General features: G+C 39.2%; 1 pseudogene across 1 annotated transcript; it reads left to right on the top strand.

Annotated features, from left to right (window-relative positions):
- Positions 1 to 4645: 4645 nt before the first annotated feature.
- Positions 4646 to 5738, top strand: LOC145794022 (U-box domain-containing protein 26 pseudogene; annotated as a pseudogene). Its single transcript, XR_014333976.1, has one exon. The product of XR_014333976.1 is annotated as a U-box domain-containing protein 26 pseudogene (transcript).
- Positions 5739 to 17654: the final 11916 nt, after the last annotated feature.

Here is a 17654-nt window from a genome sequence, read left to right as displayed (position 1 = left end):
GAGAGAATGAGTGGAGTATGGTAAGGGTTTCATCCAAAGCCAAAATTCCTGCAGCGAATCACTTCGCAAATCCTAGCATGAGCTTTTTCTCTTTCCAGGCTTATTCATGAATTTCCTGGTGATTTCAAGAGCCTCTGGTGGCATTGTGGCAGAGAACACCCCAACCTAGATTTTGGGTGGCAGCAACTGAGAACACCCCAACCTGGATTTTGGGTGGCAGCAACTGGAAAATATCATAGATCTGATTTTTAAAAACCTCGTGATAGCATTTCATCAGCTTCATCCAAGACAAACATTTTGATGTAAACAGGGCGAAGTGATTGTCTCCGCAACATGTCAAACACACGACCAAGAGTACCAACAACAACATGAACCCCACTGGAGAGAATGCGCTGATCTTCGCGCACACTAGTCCCTCCAACACAAGCATGAACCTTCACACTTTGCTGGGCAAGTTCAAGAGTGGGTGGAAGAACCAAAGCTTGGCACTCAACCAAGCTATAATCTAGCTGCTGCAGAATTCCAGAGCAGAATGTTGCAGTGTTTCCAGTTCCAGACTGTCTCGTCATATGAGGTGAAGAATTCTTCTCCATCAGCCTCACACATGACTACAGTTGCACAAATCTTTGTTGATTTTATCAGCGGAATAGGTTGAGGTCCGGCGGGCGGCTAAGGTGAGGTTGCCGCCCGCCGGGGAAGCGAAAATACTAGGTTTTAAACCAGCTCTGATACCATGTAAGAAATAATGTATAGAGAAAGAGAGAGAATAAATTGTATGTATTATTATTGATTGATATATTGATATCTATTACAATGATTCATGATTCCTATATATAGAAGAGGGTGAGTGTGTAGTAGGTAAGGAGTAGGTGAAGTGGAGGTGGTAGTGGTGTAGTGGGTTAGGTTTAGTGGAGTAGGTGAGGTGGTAGTGGTGTAGTGGGTTAGGTTTAGTGGAGTTGGTTTCAGTGGGTGAAGTAGGTGATAGGTTTTAACAGCCTTCATACTTTGTTGCACATCTACAGTGCACATTTCAACGTCAAATCATTAATTGACTTGTTTATTGATGAGCTTGATGATGGAAATGATGCACAGCATTTGTTTAACTAATTGGACAGATATATGCATCACCCTATATGAGAAACACTCTGCTACAGTAGTCAAATAATAAGAATAACATGAGGCATTCATCTTTACTAAAATTTAATTCATCATTTTCTCATTCTTTAAATCTTAATTCAGTATCTAGGCAACGCTCATTCTGATTTTCTGGGGACCGCATGATGGCATTGGCAGCTAATACCCCATATCATGATAGTTACGTTATTGGTAACCATTAAATGTCTGATTTGGATGGCAAGTTAAAATTATAAGATCTATGCAAATTTGTTTATTCATGTAAAAGTATACTAAAATAACCATCTTCTTCAAATTAGTTTGTACAGCGATGCAGCATTTTTTAAGCAATATTACATCACCTCACATTGAACATATTTCGGAGGTTAGTAAAATCATAATAAAAGACAGTTAGTGTTGGCTCGAGGAGTAGGCCGGGTAAGTGCTCGCCTAAGACCATGAGTACAGGAGGGTCACACTTACTATATCTTTAATATATAATATGTACAGACATAGTGATAGCAACGTTTTTGGCCGATAAACCATTAAATGCCTGATTTGGGAAGAAGTTAAAATTGTTAAATTTATACAAATTTGTTTAGTCATGTAAAAAGTATATAAAAAATAACCATCTTCATGTTGGTTTCTTATTAGTTTGGATAGTGATGCCGCATCTGTTTAAGCAATATTATATGATCATCACCCACATCAGAGATATTTTGGAGGTGAATAGAAGACAAGAGCTTGTGTTGAATAATAATACAGTCAAATCAGATCAAGTGGAGGGGTGCGCAAGCAATGTTGACTGCAAGAGGGGGATGTTGAGGTTGGTTAAGAGAGTTTGATCCTTTGCTTGAGGCTTCCCTTATATTCTTTTGCATGTCAAGAAAATTAGAGGACTTGATTCTCTTCCCTATATGATTTATTATGTCGAATGTAAAAAAAAAACCTCTCTAAACTTTTAAGAATAATGTTAAACCAATTGGGCTTTGTACAATTCTATCTGGTAGATCAGGGAGTCACTCCTTGCTAATGACAAAAAATTGATTATTCCTCCCCATAGTATGGGGTTGTATATAGTTTATTTCTTCCCTAATTTGGGTTATTTCTGGTGATTGTTTGCCTTGGCATGTTGTTTGTAGTTTGTTGTAGAATTTTTATTATCTAGTTTGATGTAATTTTTCTCATGTTTGTAATTAATCTGTTACTGATTGAACACCCCCTCTCCCCCTCCCAAAAAAAAAAAAAAAAAACTATGAGAATAATGTTATACGTAAACAGTTTTTTCTCCTGATTTTCCAATCTATAACTATTTATGTCAAAATTTATGTAGTTAATTATGTAATGATCGTACAAAGTGTGGTGCTGATGTTTGGTTAATTAATCAAACTATTTGTGTGCTATATAACAATAAAATAGTGATCAGTTTCACTCAGCGACAACACGGTGATGGTGTGATCAATTCTTGAAAATATATAGATTTGTGAACATGATAACCAAATTCCTATCAGTGACAATTGGCTAATGTATTTTTTTTTGTTAGCAATTAGTTTGGGCAGACCAGTAAGGAAGGGTTGGAACAGATTGTGGAATCAAAAAGTGTATGAACTTTGGAAGTTGGCAGATAGCCATCCACAGTGTCAGTGTGTGCAGCAGCATGATGACGAACACAGTGCCCTCAAGCAACCTATGTGCATACTAAGACCGTGGGATGCATACACGATGGCCGCCACACCACAGCACCCTCACCTTATGGCTCATGGAAACGCTGATACTGACACCTTAGCAATTATATATATATATATATATATCAAATATGAGACAAAGGAGGGGACATTGGAATAGGGGACCAAGTAGTTAACACCAAATCTGATGGTCCAGGAGGAGGACTGAAGAGTAAAATTAAGGTCCAAATGTTAAATAATCCAATTTCAATATTAATTTACAACCAACTGCCCCAGCATGCTAGTTTTTTATTTATTTATTTAATAAAAAAAGGAAATAAAAAAAGAAAAGAAAAGAAAAGAAAAGAAAAGAGATATGATGGGGGAATCATATCTCTCAAATATAAAAGATGACAAAGCAAATGAAAGCAATGCCAATGCATATAGTCATCAAATATTTGATGGAAGCTTGTCCGTTGGTTTGGGTTTGACCATATTATATGTATCTTTGATTGTGAGATTTTAACTTAATGCATCAGAGCCACTCCTCTGAGAAATCGAGAGAACAGAAGATGCCTCACTTTGTCAAATGTTCGCACCCAAAAATAAAATAAAAATAAAATACATTAATATTGATGCATCCATCGAAACAGTAAAGATGAATGCCTTTACATAAATGTACACAATATGCTTTGTAAGTTATATATTCTTTTTTTATTGGTCGTCACAAAGGGAAAGACTACAATAAACATCTTTAAAATGATATATATGGTGTCTTTTTTCGTAATGACATTACAAAAATTCGTAATATTAATCATAAACTGACATAATTTTCACACATAAATTTATTCACCACAAAAAATTACAAAAGAATTATAAAAATTCATAACTAATTCTCTTTCATAATTACACCACATTAATTTATAATTAACACGATAAAAATTCATAACATTAACTACTGTAAAACTTCAAAACTTTCTTTTCATCATATATGAGAGAACGTGCATACTAAGAATTTCCCCTAGTTAAATGATCAAAGTTGAGCATTGGTAGCTAGTCTGCTACCGGACTTGTATGACACAGTCTCTAGTACCACCAAGGCATGCTATCATGCTAATCTCACTATCTTAATTGATTATTTTATTTTGGCTTAATTAATCAATCACTCTTCCGGCCATCAATTATCTCCACACACTGTCTTTACCTTCAATTGCCACCAATCTTTTGTTGCTCATCACCCGTTTTACTTATTTTCAAAACAAAGTCTTTAAAAATATTTTTGTTTAAATGTTTTTGCTTTTATTTTTATCAAAAATAAATATAAATATATATTATATTTTCCAATAAATAAAAAACTATAAATTTTACCAGACGCTACCACAACAACCTTAGATTTTACATATGCATGTGCATCTATTTAGCCAACGCTTTTTCTTACCCAGTCAGCCCATTCCCATCACCCAATAACCAGAGGGCAAGGCAGCCCAATTTATGGCCTATTGGGGCTTAAGTTGCTCGACCCAGAAAAGGATGATTCTCTTTGCACCTCAACAATAACTTAGTTTGTCCAATTAAAAATAAAAATTTGAGTTCCTATTATATTTTAATGTAAATTATCAATAAGGACAATACATATTGTTAAAATTCATCTACTCTCCACCTACTTCACCCACTTAAACCTACTCCACTAAACCTAACCCACTACACCACTACCACCTCCACTTCACCTACTTCTTACCTACTACACACTCACCCTCTTCTATATATAGGAATCATGAATCATTGTAATATATAACATCAATACATCAATCAATAATACATCTATCATTTTCTAACATGGTATCAGAGCAAGGTTGAGAAGCTAGTAATTCTGCTTCACCGGCGGGCGGCAGCCTCGCCTTGGCCGCCCGCCGGACCTCTACACATATCTTCATTCCGGACCTCTCCCAAAAGTCTTGTTGATCTCCGTTTGTGCAGTGAATTCACACAGCAGCTTGGAGCCGTTGGACATGGGGGTTCAGATCCCATACTACTTCAGGTGTCCGATCTCGCTCGAGCTCATACGCGACCCTGTAACCGTGAGCACCGGTCAGACCTACGACCGAACCAGTATCGAGTCCTGAGTCGCCACCGGCAATACCACGTGTCCGGTCACCCGAGCCCCGCTTACCGACTTCACACTGATTCCGAACCACACCCTTCGAAGACTCCAAAGCAACCCGCCGATCCAGCCATGGTTCGGACTCTCCTGAGTCAAGCCTCGTCGGTGTCGATTCCGAAGCATTCGCGGCTATCGGCGCTTCGACGGCTCAGAGGACTCGCTCGTGACTCGGAGAAGAATCGGTCCGTGATCTCTGCGCACAACGCGCGTGAAGTCCTCCTAGCTATCGTCTTCTTGAATACAGATTCCGACTCGTGCGAGTTGAATCACGAGGCGCTCGCGGTTCTCGCGATGTTTCCGCTTTCTGAATCGGAGTGCGCGTTCGTGTCTTCTGATCCAGAGCGAATCACATACCTCGTGTCTCTTCTCTTCCATTCCTCGATTGAAGTCCGCGTTAACTCAGCTGCACTCATCGAGATCGTCCTCGCCGGAACGAGATCGCCGGAAATCCGAGCTCAAATCAGCAATGGCGATGAAATTTTCGAAGGAATCGTCAGAATCCTCAACTGTCCTCTAGCATATCCTCGAGCACTGAAAGTCGGAATCAAAGCGTTGTTCGCTTTATGCCTTGGAAGAATGCTGAAGAATAATAAGCAACGGTGATGAATTGAAATCCTTAATGGATTCTGATCAGTACACCAAACACAACACCACACAACTTCCAATACTATTATAAAATATTATCCCAAAACATCCACCAGCCCCGTTTAATCATATCCACCACTATTTTTTGTTATCACCTATCTTTATATTATTATGATTATTATTATTCTTAAAAAAAGAAAAAAAAAAAAAGAAAAAAAAAACAATTCCAAACACCATTGCTGTTTTTCACAAATCCGTATGATATAGCTTTGCACACCAAACCATATTTTATTCATCTCAGGGATCAACCCCGATCACAATTTTACACAATAAAAAAAAAAAAAAAAAAAAAAACAAACAAACAAACAAACACCCAAAGATTTGTTTTCTTTTCTGCAGGCGGCCACCCACCGACCTCACTTCTTCGCCTATTCCGCCGGTCTCTTCTTTTTGCCTCCGTCCTGGACGGCCCTTGCCGGTGTTGCCTCCGTGTTTCCCACTCCACTGGGCATGATCACTACTCCCTGCTCCTCCACTGCAGAATATGGCGGATCTCCAAAACGGAACATCACGGTGGCCTTCCGCTTCAGCTCCTTATTTTCCGCCTTTAGCACACTTATCTCTGCTCGCGTATCCTTATACATGCGTTGGAGCAGAGCCAGCTGGGAGTTTAACTGCTGCACCTCATTTGCCCTACTCTGCAGCCGGTTCGACAAGTTTGTAACCGCAGTCATGGTTTCCACACATGACTTCAGAGTATACTGATTGGCCTCAATATCAGTTTGCACTGCCATTTTTTGCTCCACCGCCCGCATCGGAAAGTTCAACGGAGCAAAACCAGAGGTGTTTGGTTGAGGTTCACGGGCCACCGCACCTGTTATCTCTCCTGTTGACTCGTTGAGGTCGGGAAAGAGAGTGAGCAGACCACGGGAAGATGAGGCCATGTTCTGGGTAGCTGAACGGGAAGAAGAGGCCATGTTTTTTGGGTTGCTGAGTGTTTCCGAGAAGGGTTGGATACAGAGTATTTACAGATTGTTTCAGAATGACAAGTTCAGAGGTTTCAGTCTGGTTTGGTTTCCTCCGCCTCCGCATTGGTTTATATTGACACTGACGACGCGGCCGACACGCCGCTCTGTCGCTCACGTGCCTCGCCGCGTCTCCGGCTCACCTTTTGATGGCTCGACGCTTTCTGTCGGGCACGACTTTTGATGAAGTGGGCGCGCCTTTTGAGGGCGCAACTTTTGATAGCACGCCTGTTTATGGATTGGGCACGCCTTTTGATGGCACGCCTTTTGATAGATTGGGCACACCTTTTGAGGGTGCGACTTTTTAAGGGTCCGACAAGACTCTGTAAACTGTCCCGACACTGATTCCGGTTAGCTCCTTCAGGGGTCCGACAAGACTCTGTAAACTGTCCCGACATTGATTCCGGTTAGCTCCTTCAAGGGTCCGACAAGACTCTGTAAACTGTCCCGACATTGATTCCGGTTAGTTTCTACAAGGGTCCAGCAAGACTCCGTAAACTGTCACAACAACTGTCACAACAGTGTCTGTTACAACGGTCCGACATGACCCCGTAAACTGTCTTCTACAACGGTCCGACATGACCCCATAAACTGTCTTCTACATCGGTCTGACACCGCCATCCAGTGTCCTCTACACCGTTATGACACCACCATACAGTGTCCTCTACATGGTTATGACACCCCCATACAGTGTCCTCTACAACGTTATGACACCACCATCCAGTGTCTTCACCAATGGTCTAACACGACCATACAGTGTCTCTTATCCTCTTTTATTTTTATGTATTTTCTTGTTTTGTTACTCTCTCCAAACTCAAGTTGGTTAGTTCTTATCCCCCTTGAGTTTGCGGGGGGCTGTTAAAATTCATCTACTCTCCACCTACTTCACCCACTTAAACCTACTCCACTAAACCTAACCCACTACACTACTACCACCTCACCTACTCCACTAACCACTACCACCTCACCTACTCCACTAAACCTAACCCACTACACCACTACCACCTCCACTTCACCTACTTCTTACCTACTACACACTCACCCTCTTCTATATATAGGAATCATGAATCATTGTAATATATAACATCAATACATCAATCAATAATACATCTATCATTTTCTAACACATATTAATCTAAAATAAAATATTATTTTTTTCTCATGATACTGAAAGATAAACTGAACAATGGTAATGATCGATTAGCTCGTGAGGGTGTTTATCACGCAAGACAAAATAGCCAATCCGGAAGCAAACGGAATGTTTATATATGTATACTGTTTTCTGGGTTTTGATTGAAGTAAAGTATAAGAACTACATCTCCAACTATTTATAAGTGCTTTGATAACCTTTGCCAAGAGTTATCATGATGTATGGGAATAGATACAATGCTATGAAGCATTGTGTCCCTTTGTGTTTAAATTCAAACACCAAATTACTTCAAGATTGTTCTATATCTTGCGGGAAGGTTTATTACACTGCAAATGAGAGAAGTTTCAGTGAAGTGAGTCACACCAATTTATGGTGTGGTCACTCTTTATTCCATCATCTCCCACTTGAACACATCATAATAAGATGATAAACCTGAGTTGAGCATTTTTAACCTTGTACCAAAATTTTGCCTCATGCCAACTTTCATCTATGAAATTACCTCATAAATCGACGTCTGATTGTGACTTGGCCATACGTGCGCACGTTTTTGTCACCAATCTGACCGCACCCGTACGAATGTGTTCTCCCACTGATAACACATTCCAGATGACTTCAATTCACTACATAACAAGTGAACGGCATCAATTTTCAGTAATGGGTTCATAGTCCATACCCAATCACCATTGACGACTTCAGCCATACACATTTTTCATGTGTCGATCTGCACTGAAATTATTGTTAAGTACTTCCTTTAAGACCCATTCCTGAAGGTTTTCCTTAACACACCTTATCAATGACTTTTTGTTGATCAAGCAGACAATATCATCTAGTTAGCACTTTGCATATTATGGACTTTACATCTCATGCTAATTATGATATCCGTACCTTGTCGGTTCCTCTATCTTGTTACCTGACCAAACACATGTTTCCATGCAAGATAGAGTCGCAAAACATCGGTTATCTAGGCGTCCCCAGAGTCATCCGACTATGCTATTATATAAGTAGCTAAACCACCTAGCTAGGTTTTTTTCAATCCCATATTAGCTATATGTTCTCTGAATTTTTCCAGAGACAATCCTTTGGTCATAGGGTCAGCCATCATCTCTTCTGAGGGTATATAGTTGACTTTTATTTCACCTCTCTCCACTATGTCCTGAATATAGTGGTAACTAACATCAATATATTTTCCCTTAGAGCTATTTGCTCCACTTTTTATTAATGAGATAGCAGACTGATTGTCACAAAACATACTGACTGGTCTGATAGGTATACCTAATTGTAAACTGTCAACAAATCGTTTTATCCAGATCACATTACTAACGGTTGTGCTGCAAGCTATGTATTCAGCTTCCATAGTATACTTTGCAACACAACTCTATTTCTTACTTACCAAGAAATTGATGTTCCACCAAACAAGAACACATGACCACTAGTAGATTTTCTATCATCTACATCTCCTACAAAATCCGCGTCAGTGTATTCTTTTATGTCTAGATCACACAAACCAAAACATAACTTAAAGTTTTTAGTGCCTTTTAAATACCTGAATATTCTTTTGACTGCTTGCCAATGTTCCTTACCTGGATTATATTGAAACCGACTTACCAATCCGACTGCATGATAGATGTCAGGTCTAGTGCTTGTCATGGCATATATTGGGCTGCCTACTGCCTGAGCATACGGAACATTTCTCATTTCCTCAATGTCAGACTTAGTTTGAGGACTCATACTTTTACTAAGTCTTTGTCCCTTGCAAACAGGCGTACTTAAAGAATTACAGTTATCCATCTTAAATCTTTTGAGCACCTTGTCTAGATATTTCTCTTGATCTAGATATAATAATTTTGAATTTCTATCTCTTGAAATTCTAATTCCTAGAACATAGGTTGCAAGACCCATGTCTATCATTTCAAATCTAGATGCTAAGAAAGTTTTGGTTTTTATAATCAGATCTGGACAGTTTCCTGCTAACAATATGTCATCCACGTATAAAGACAATATTGCTAACTTGTCAACATTTTTCCAGATATAAACACAGTGATCTAATGGACTTACAACATAGCCCATTTCTAAAATGACTTGGTGGAATTTCAAGTACCATTGTCTTGAAGATTGTTTAAGTCCATATAGAGATTTCTTCAACTTGTAGACTTTATCCTCGTTGCCTTGGTTATGGAAACCATCAGGTTGCATCATATAAATTTCTTCTTTTAATTCTCCATTGAGAAAAGCAGTTTTAACATCTAATTGATGCAATTCCAAATCCATCCTGGCTACTACCGCCATTAGAATCCTTATAGAGGCAAATTTTGCAACAGGAGAATATGTATCTACGAAGTCTATGCCAGGTTGTTAAGTGAATCCCTTGGCAACTAACCTGGCCTTGTATTTCTCCAAACTTCTATCTACTTTGAATTTCTTTCTAAGAACCCGTTTGCAACCACTGGCTTTTCTTCCATTCGGAAGATCGGTTAATTCCCAAACATCATTTTTCTTGATCGAGTCAAGTTCTTCATTCATTGCCTCAAGCCATTGTGGAGCATCATTACTACTCATTGCTTCATTATAACTAGTAGAATCATCTACTACGTTATTAAGTTCTTCAACTTGAAAAACATAATGATCTTTCAAAACCGTAGATGGACGTCTTGCTCTCTTACTCACACTTATCTCAGAATTCGAAGCAGGTAAAATAGGAATGGCAACGGGGCGAGGCCGGGCCGGGGACCACCCTCCCCATCCCCGATTCCCAATAGTGAGGAATTCCCCGTCCCCAGCCCCGATCCCCGACGGGGACCCTATCTGCCCTCCCACCCCCGCCCCCGATCGGGGTTCGGGTTTCCCCGACCCCGAAAATCCCTGACTTGTTCGTTTTTTTTTTTAAACACAAAAACAACAATCTGTATATACATAAACATATATATATATGAATTTCAATCATCAACTTAAAAAAAATATATATATATATATATACATAAACATAAACATATATGAATCAATATATACACCCAACCCTCACTGCCAGTCTATCATCATCAATCATCAGCAACTTAAACAAAAAATTAAAAAATCTGAACCTGCATATATGAATCTATATATATATATATATGAATTTCAATCTGTTGCATTGAATAGATTCATATATACATATATATATATATATATATATAAATCTTTAAAAAATATATACATAAACATATGAATCTGAACCAGATCTGTCCATCTTCAAATCTGTTTTGATCGGCGGCGGGGAGCACAGATGTTGTTCATCTTCATCATCTCCATCTTCCAGATCTCCATCTTCGTCATCTCCATCTTCCAGATTTGGGACGATCGGCGGTGAGGGAGCACATCTCCGTCGTATGTGTGAGAGAGAGTGGGACGATCGGCAGTGAGGGAGCACAGCAGCGGTGAGGGAGGAGTGTCGGTAAGAGTGAGAGTTGAGGGTGAGATCGATGGTGGCTGTGCTGTGAGAGACATAAAAGAACGAGAGGCGACTGCTGTGAGAGGGAGAGAGTTGAGAGAGAGAAAGAATGACAAGAGTTGAGAGAGAGAAAAGGACGAGAGTGAGAGTGAGAGAGTGACGCACGGGTTTAGGGTTTGATTTATTTTATATATATATATAAGGGGTATAAAAGTAATTTAATTTTGGGGAAATTCGGGGACGGGGCCGGGGACGGGGCTGGGCCGGGGCTTGAACACTAATCACCGTCCCCGGCCCGAAACAGATCGGGGATTAATTTTCAAATACCGTCCCCTCCCTGTCGGGGGTATTTTTCGGGAAAAAACCGCTTAAACCGGGGTCGGGGTCGAGGATCCCCGTCGGTTCGGTTTCAAATTGCCATCCCTAAGGTAAAACAACGTCATGTAATTTGCGTTTGTTCCCACTATTAGATGGTTCGAGAAGAACATGTGGATTGTGTGACAAAGAAGGAAGAGAAGAATCCTGAGATATTTCAGAGAGCAATTCAATTTGTTCAATACGAGTAACAAGATCAGTGGATTCAAGAAAAATAACATCTCTACTTTCTATCAATCCACGTTTGGGATGGTAAAAACGATAACCACTCCCATTTTTGACATAGCCAATAAACTTGCATTCCCAAGTTTTGCTTCCCAATTTATCCCTTAAAGGTTTGGGAATAAGTACATGTGCCTTACATCCCCAAATTTGAGAGTTTCAACATTAGGTTTAGTTCCATGCCAGCATTCATAAGGAGTTAGAGGTTTGGCTTTTGTTTCAACTCTATTTAAGATATACTCAGGGGTGAACAAGGCTTCCCCCAAAAAATGAATAGGAAGATCAACATGAGCCATCATAGACCTTGTCATTTTCATGAGAGTATGATTTCATCTTTCTGCAACCCCATTTTGTTGTGGTGTATATGGCATTGTAAACAAATGTTTTATGCCATACTCTTTGCAGAAAGAATCCATAGCTTCATATTCGCCACCTCTATCATTATTCAAGTGTTTAATGGACCGACCAAGTTGTTTTTCTACCTCTAATTTATATTCCTTAAACTTTTCAAATGCTTCTGATTTGTGTTTAAGAAGGTAAATATGTCCATATCTTGAATAATCATCAGTGAAAGTAATAAAGTATCCATGCTTTGATGAGTTTTAGTTCTTAAAGGCCCACAAATGTCCGAATGAATTATTTCAAGTAATTCCGATGATTTCCAATGTTTAAAAAATGGCTTGCTAGTCATTTTACCTTTGATACATGATTCACATATATCAAAATCATCAGAACATACTTTAGGCAATAAACCACTTTTAAACATTCGAGACATTTTATTTTTATTAATGTGACCTAACCTTAAATGCCACAAATAAGAACTATTACTAGTAGAAACATGCAAATAATCAGAAATACAAACTTTATTATCAATAGGAAGAGAGTACATGTCATTCACTCTTACACCTTTCACTAATACACTCCCTTTCTTAATCAATACTGTGTTAAACCTAAAATTAACCTCAAAACCTTTTTGAGTTAACACCGATACTGAAATTAAATTTCGCCGAATGTTAGGTACATAAAGCACATCATGAAGCACAATAGAAGTCCCTTTAATAGAGAATTGACAATTGCCGATACCCAAAACATCACTATAGGAGTTGTTGCCTATGTAGATTCTGTGTTCACTAACATTCTTTTTAGTAAACTCCACAAACATGTCTTTATTTTGCACAATATGTCTAGTTGCAGCAGAATCAATCCACCATGAATTTGATGAAGGCTCAAGTACCAATGCTTCAGAAATTGTCATGGCAACAGGGTTATTATCCTTGTTCTGCTTCTTCTGAGGGCAACTGGCTTTGATATGACCTTTTTGACCGCACTTGTAACATGAGCCAATTTGATGCTTGTAATGTTGTTGTTTTTGCCATTCTTGTGGTTTCTTCAATTTTTTCTTGAAAAAAGTCATCTTTTTCTTGTTGAATGGAGTGTGGGTATTATTCTATAGTTGTGGTGAAGATTGTGCCATCAATAAGTTAGAAGACGATCCTTCTTTACGCCTGCGCTTCATTCTTTCTTCTTCTAAAACTAAGAGTACAGGCAATGTAACCATTGAAATCTCTCGTCCGCTATGAGTTAAAGATGTGATAACATGATCCCAAGATAATGGAAGACTATTAAGTATAGTAGTTACTTGCATCTTGTCCGACAAAGAGTGATCAGCATTGGATAATTCTTTAGCAATTAATTCCATTTGATTAACATGATCACCAACACTATCATTATCACTCATACAAGTATTATTATATTTGTCCAAGAGCAATTGAATTTGAGTATCCGATCGAACTCCATACTTACTTTCTAGTGCTTCCATTAGTTGTCTGGCAGTTTCATGTTCTTCAAAGAGCGGAATAATATTATCTTTCATATTATGTAACATAGTTGCCTTTTCTATTGCATCATCTTCTATCCATTTATTTTGGAACCAATTAGAATCATCATCTGGTTTAGAAGTGGATAAAGTATGCAATGTTTTCTCATGTGTAAGAAGATACGAAATGTGGCGTTTCCATACTCGGAAATTATTTCCATTAAGCATTTCGATCCTTGAAGAATCCATGGTATTTTTAATTGTCATTAAAAACAAATGTATACTATTAATTAATATAAAATAAAATAAAATACAATTGTGGACCCAAGATTATAATAATAATAATAATAATAATAATAATAATAATAATAATAATAATAATGTATGTTCAGTGAAAAGCAACTTCTTTTCCAAGAGGGGTTTAAAATATTTTATGGCCTTACTTTAATCCTTGGGCTAGGCTTGGCTTTGAAACAGGCCCAAAAGCAAGAGAACTCAAAATTAAATTAGGTTCAAAAAATATGAGAACTCAAAATTAAATTAAGCCCAAAGACAAGAGAACTCAAAATTAAATTAGGCCCAAAAAAAAAACATAAGAACTCAAAATTAAATTAACCCAAAGACAAGAGAACTCAAAATTGAAGTAGGCCCAAAAACAAGAGAATAATGAATTCTTGTTTCAAATTTTCAAACCAGCAACACATAACCAGCAGCAAATAGCATTCCGGTTGTCTTCTTCGGCAAGGAGAGACGAAGAACAAAAATGAAAAATAGGAACTTGAGGGAAAATTGTTTGAACTTTTTCACTGCAGAATTCACCACCTCGCTCCAAATTTTACGATGAACAATATGGAGAAGTTGGTGACTCACTTCGGTAACCGAAAAAAGATTTGTAAATCTTCTTTAACTGACGGTATTCGGATTCACTTTCGACAACTATTCTTCCGTCGTTTTCACACACAACAACTTCCTTCGTGTGTATTATTGGGTTAATCGGATAATCGAATAATCGAATGATAGAATAATCGAATGGAAGTTACCAAAGTGAAACACTGTTTTATCAAATTGTTCACTGAATTTTCAACAAAATAAATTCTGAAAATTCTTATTCTCAGGACTGTAATTTCACATTTGCATACACAATTAAACCTTGCTCTGATACCACTGAAAGATAAACTGAACAATGGTAATGATCGATTAGCCCGTGAGGGTGTTTATCACGCAAGACAAAATAGCCAATCCGGAAGCAAACGGAATGTTTATCTATGTATACTGTTTTCTGGGTTTTGATTGAAGTAAAGTATAAGAACTACATCTCCAACTATTTATAAGTGCTTTGATAACCTTTGCCAAGAGTTATCATGATGTATGGGAATAGACACAATGCTCATAGCATTGTGTCTCTTTGTGTTTAAATTCAAACACCAAATTACTTCCAGATTGTTCTATGTCTTGCGGGAAGGTTTATTACACTGCAAATGAGAGAAGTTTCAGTGAAGTGAGTCACACCAATTTATGGTGTGGTCACTCTTTATTCCATCAGATACACCCTTAATCACTTATATGTATTGTTCATATTTATGTCTCTTCATTTTTGTATGATAGGGTTCAGGAAAGTTGTTGGAAAATTCGAAGATCTTCGAAGATCCTTGAAGAACAACTTCGAATTCTCTAGAATATGATGAGAGGCTTAGATTCTTCAATAGTCTCAAGTTAAGAACACAAGAGTAAAGGAGATGATGGAGATTAGAGATTGGGTGAAGAAGAAGGCAAAGTAGCTAGAAAGAGAATAATGGCAAGGCTCTCCCATGGATCTCCCACTTTCACTCTCAAGGTTGATAATGGAGATGGAAAATTAGTTTTTTCCCAAGAGTCATCTCTCCAAAATCCATCACTTGTAAAGCTATGGGTGGGTGTTATTTATAGACATCTCATGATATAGGATGGAGCCCATGCGCAAGGCACATGGGGAATATTCTCTCTAATCACCTTGTCTGAGGAGGTGACCTCTCCGAGGATGAGGAAAACCCCGAAGAGGAGATCAACCTCTCGGCGAACCCTTCTTCTTAGCCACACCTAACCAATGATCCCCAATCATCCCAAAGGGTCAGGGGTAGTCCCAGAGGACGTCCTGCCGTATAAGGGTCAGGGGTAGTTCAAGAGAATGCCTTGCCGCAAATATTGCCGAGTCTCAGGGATCCCCTAGATCGTGCCACCTCGACCCGGGTATAGGCTAGTTTAACCAAAGAGTGAATTTAACTCTACTCACCGTCCTCAGGATCGGGTCCTTTGTTTAAACTCCATTACGCCCATGGTTCTGGTACGTAGATCCTGGAAAGCTCCGAGTCCGCAAGTGTTCTGGGACTCATTAATGGAGTGGCTTCTAGATTGCGTCTGAATCCGTTCGAAGCCAAGTGCTTCGGATCTCTAGATTCGTAGGTCCGAATCCTTTCGAGTCTGAGTGCCTTGGATCTCTAGGCTTGCTCAATACCCTTTCAAGTCCGGGCCCAAGTAAGTCTCTAAGTTCATGGATCCGAACCCTTTCGAGGCTTAGAGCGATTCGGCCTGTTTGATGGCGATAAATCTGGGCCCACCAATCTTGGACTTGCGATAAATTCGGACCCACCAACCTTAGACTATTGGGCCTAATTAATTTAGTTGGCTTAAATTAGCTCCTCTTACATTTGCCCCTTGCGTGTCTGAGAAATTGTAATTTTCTCGGACATGCATAATTTCATCTTGTCAGCCATGCTTCACATTATGTCTTTGGGAATATTTGGCCTTGACAGAGTCTATGGATAAAGCTGAAGACTCACCGTAAATTACGAATAAAATCGACAAGTAATAAAGATAATTTTTTTTTTCTTGAAAGAAAATCAAAACTTGAATTGTTTAATGCTTCGCCAAAAAAGAACCTGGACATGTAATTAATACAACACCAACTAGGCTACTCAAAGAAAATAATAATAATAATTCTTTTCCTTGAAAATAAACAAATCAAAAAAGCTGACCCCCCCTTTTTTTACAATATATAAACATATTGCTTTTTTTTTTCGGACATTCTTTCTCTAGAAACTTCAAACCCAAAAAATAATTTTTCCAATGAAAGGAAACCCGTGAACTGCTTGGGCCCTTTTATATATATATATACATGTATATGGAGAATATTTGAGAGGATATTCCAGGTATCAGGCCTCTTTTCTTTCTATTTAAGGAAAGGGGTAGTAACCCTAATCAATTGCCTCTCACTTTTTCTTTGTTGCACAGCCATTTCGGGCCTCCTTCTCTCTCTGAAACCAAGACTGACTCAGCACTCTTGTTCTTCAACAAAGACCCAGCTCTTTTCTTCTTCAAGGAAGCTCCATAGCTGCCGAACCAAAGGCCACACAAGCCATTGCTGTCGGCCTTCGTGAGAGTCACTGTTGATGCCGACCACGCCGCCCTCTCAACGCGTCGTTGGTCGGTCTAGCCAGAAATTTCTCAAATTGGTTTGGCTCTCGAAATACCAGTGCTCACACTGCTGCCAACCTGGCTTGGTTGTCCTCGACGCCGGCTCTACGGATCTTGTTCTTTATTTCTTCAGCCTAAGCCGTGACTAACCAGCGTCGACCACGTCGCCGGCTCAACGCGGCGTCGGTCAGGTGCTCCATCACCTATATACACTGTTTGCGCCGCATTTTTCGAAACTCCGAACTCACAGATCTCGATCTTTCTTTCACGCCCACTGAAGACCATCACTATTAGCCGTGACCCGTCAACGCCGACCACACCACCGATTCAACGTGGTGTCGGTCTGCCTAGTTATTCCAGTGCCAGCCACACACCTCGCCCTTCCAACGCATCGTGTGTGGTCACCAACTCTGCTGCGACATCACCGCTGGTTCCGGCCTCGCTCGTCCAATGCCAACCACACACGTTTGCCCACTCAATGCCGTGTGTGGTCCTCCCTAGCATCGTTCAGCTTCAGTTTGCATTATTATTCATCTCTTTCTTGATCATTGTTGCCTTAAATCTGCTTCCTCAAATCTGTGGATAAGTATATATATAAAAATATATTTAAAACTTGGTGCAAGCTTTTTTCTGTGTAAACCCACTTCAGAACCTCTTGTAAAAAAAAAA

Source organism: Camellia sinensis, chromosome 6, assembly GCF_055761805.1.
Source record: "Camellia sinensis isolate YWXY chromosome 6, ASM5576180v1, whole genome shotgun sequence".
In the NCBI taxonomy this organism is placed as follows: Eukaryota; Viridiplantae; Streptophyta; class Magnoliopsida; order Ericales; family Theaceae; genus Camellia; species Camellia sinensis.
The sequence above is the reverse complement of the archived record's forward strand: the minus strand, read 5'-3'. Positions and strand labels throughout refer to the sequence as shown.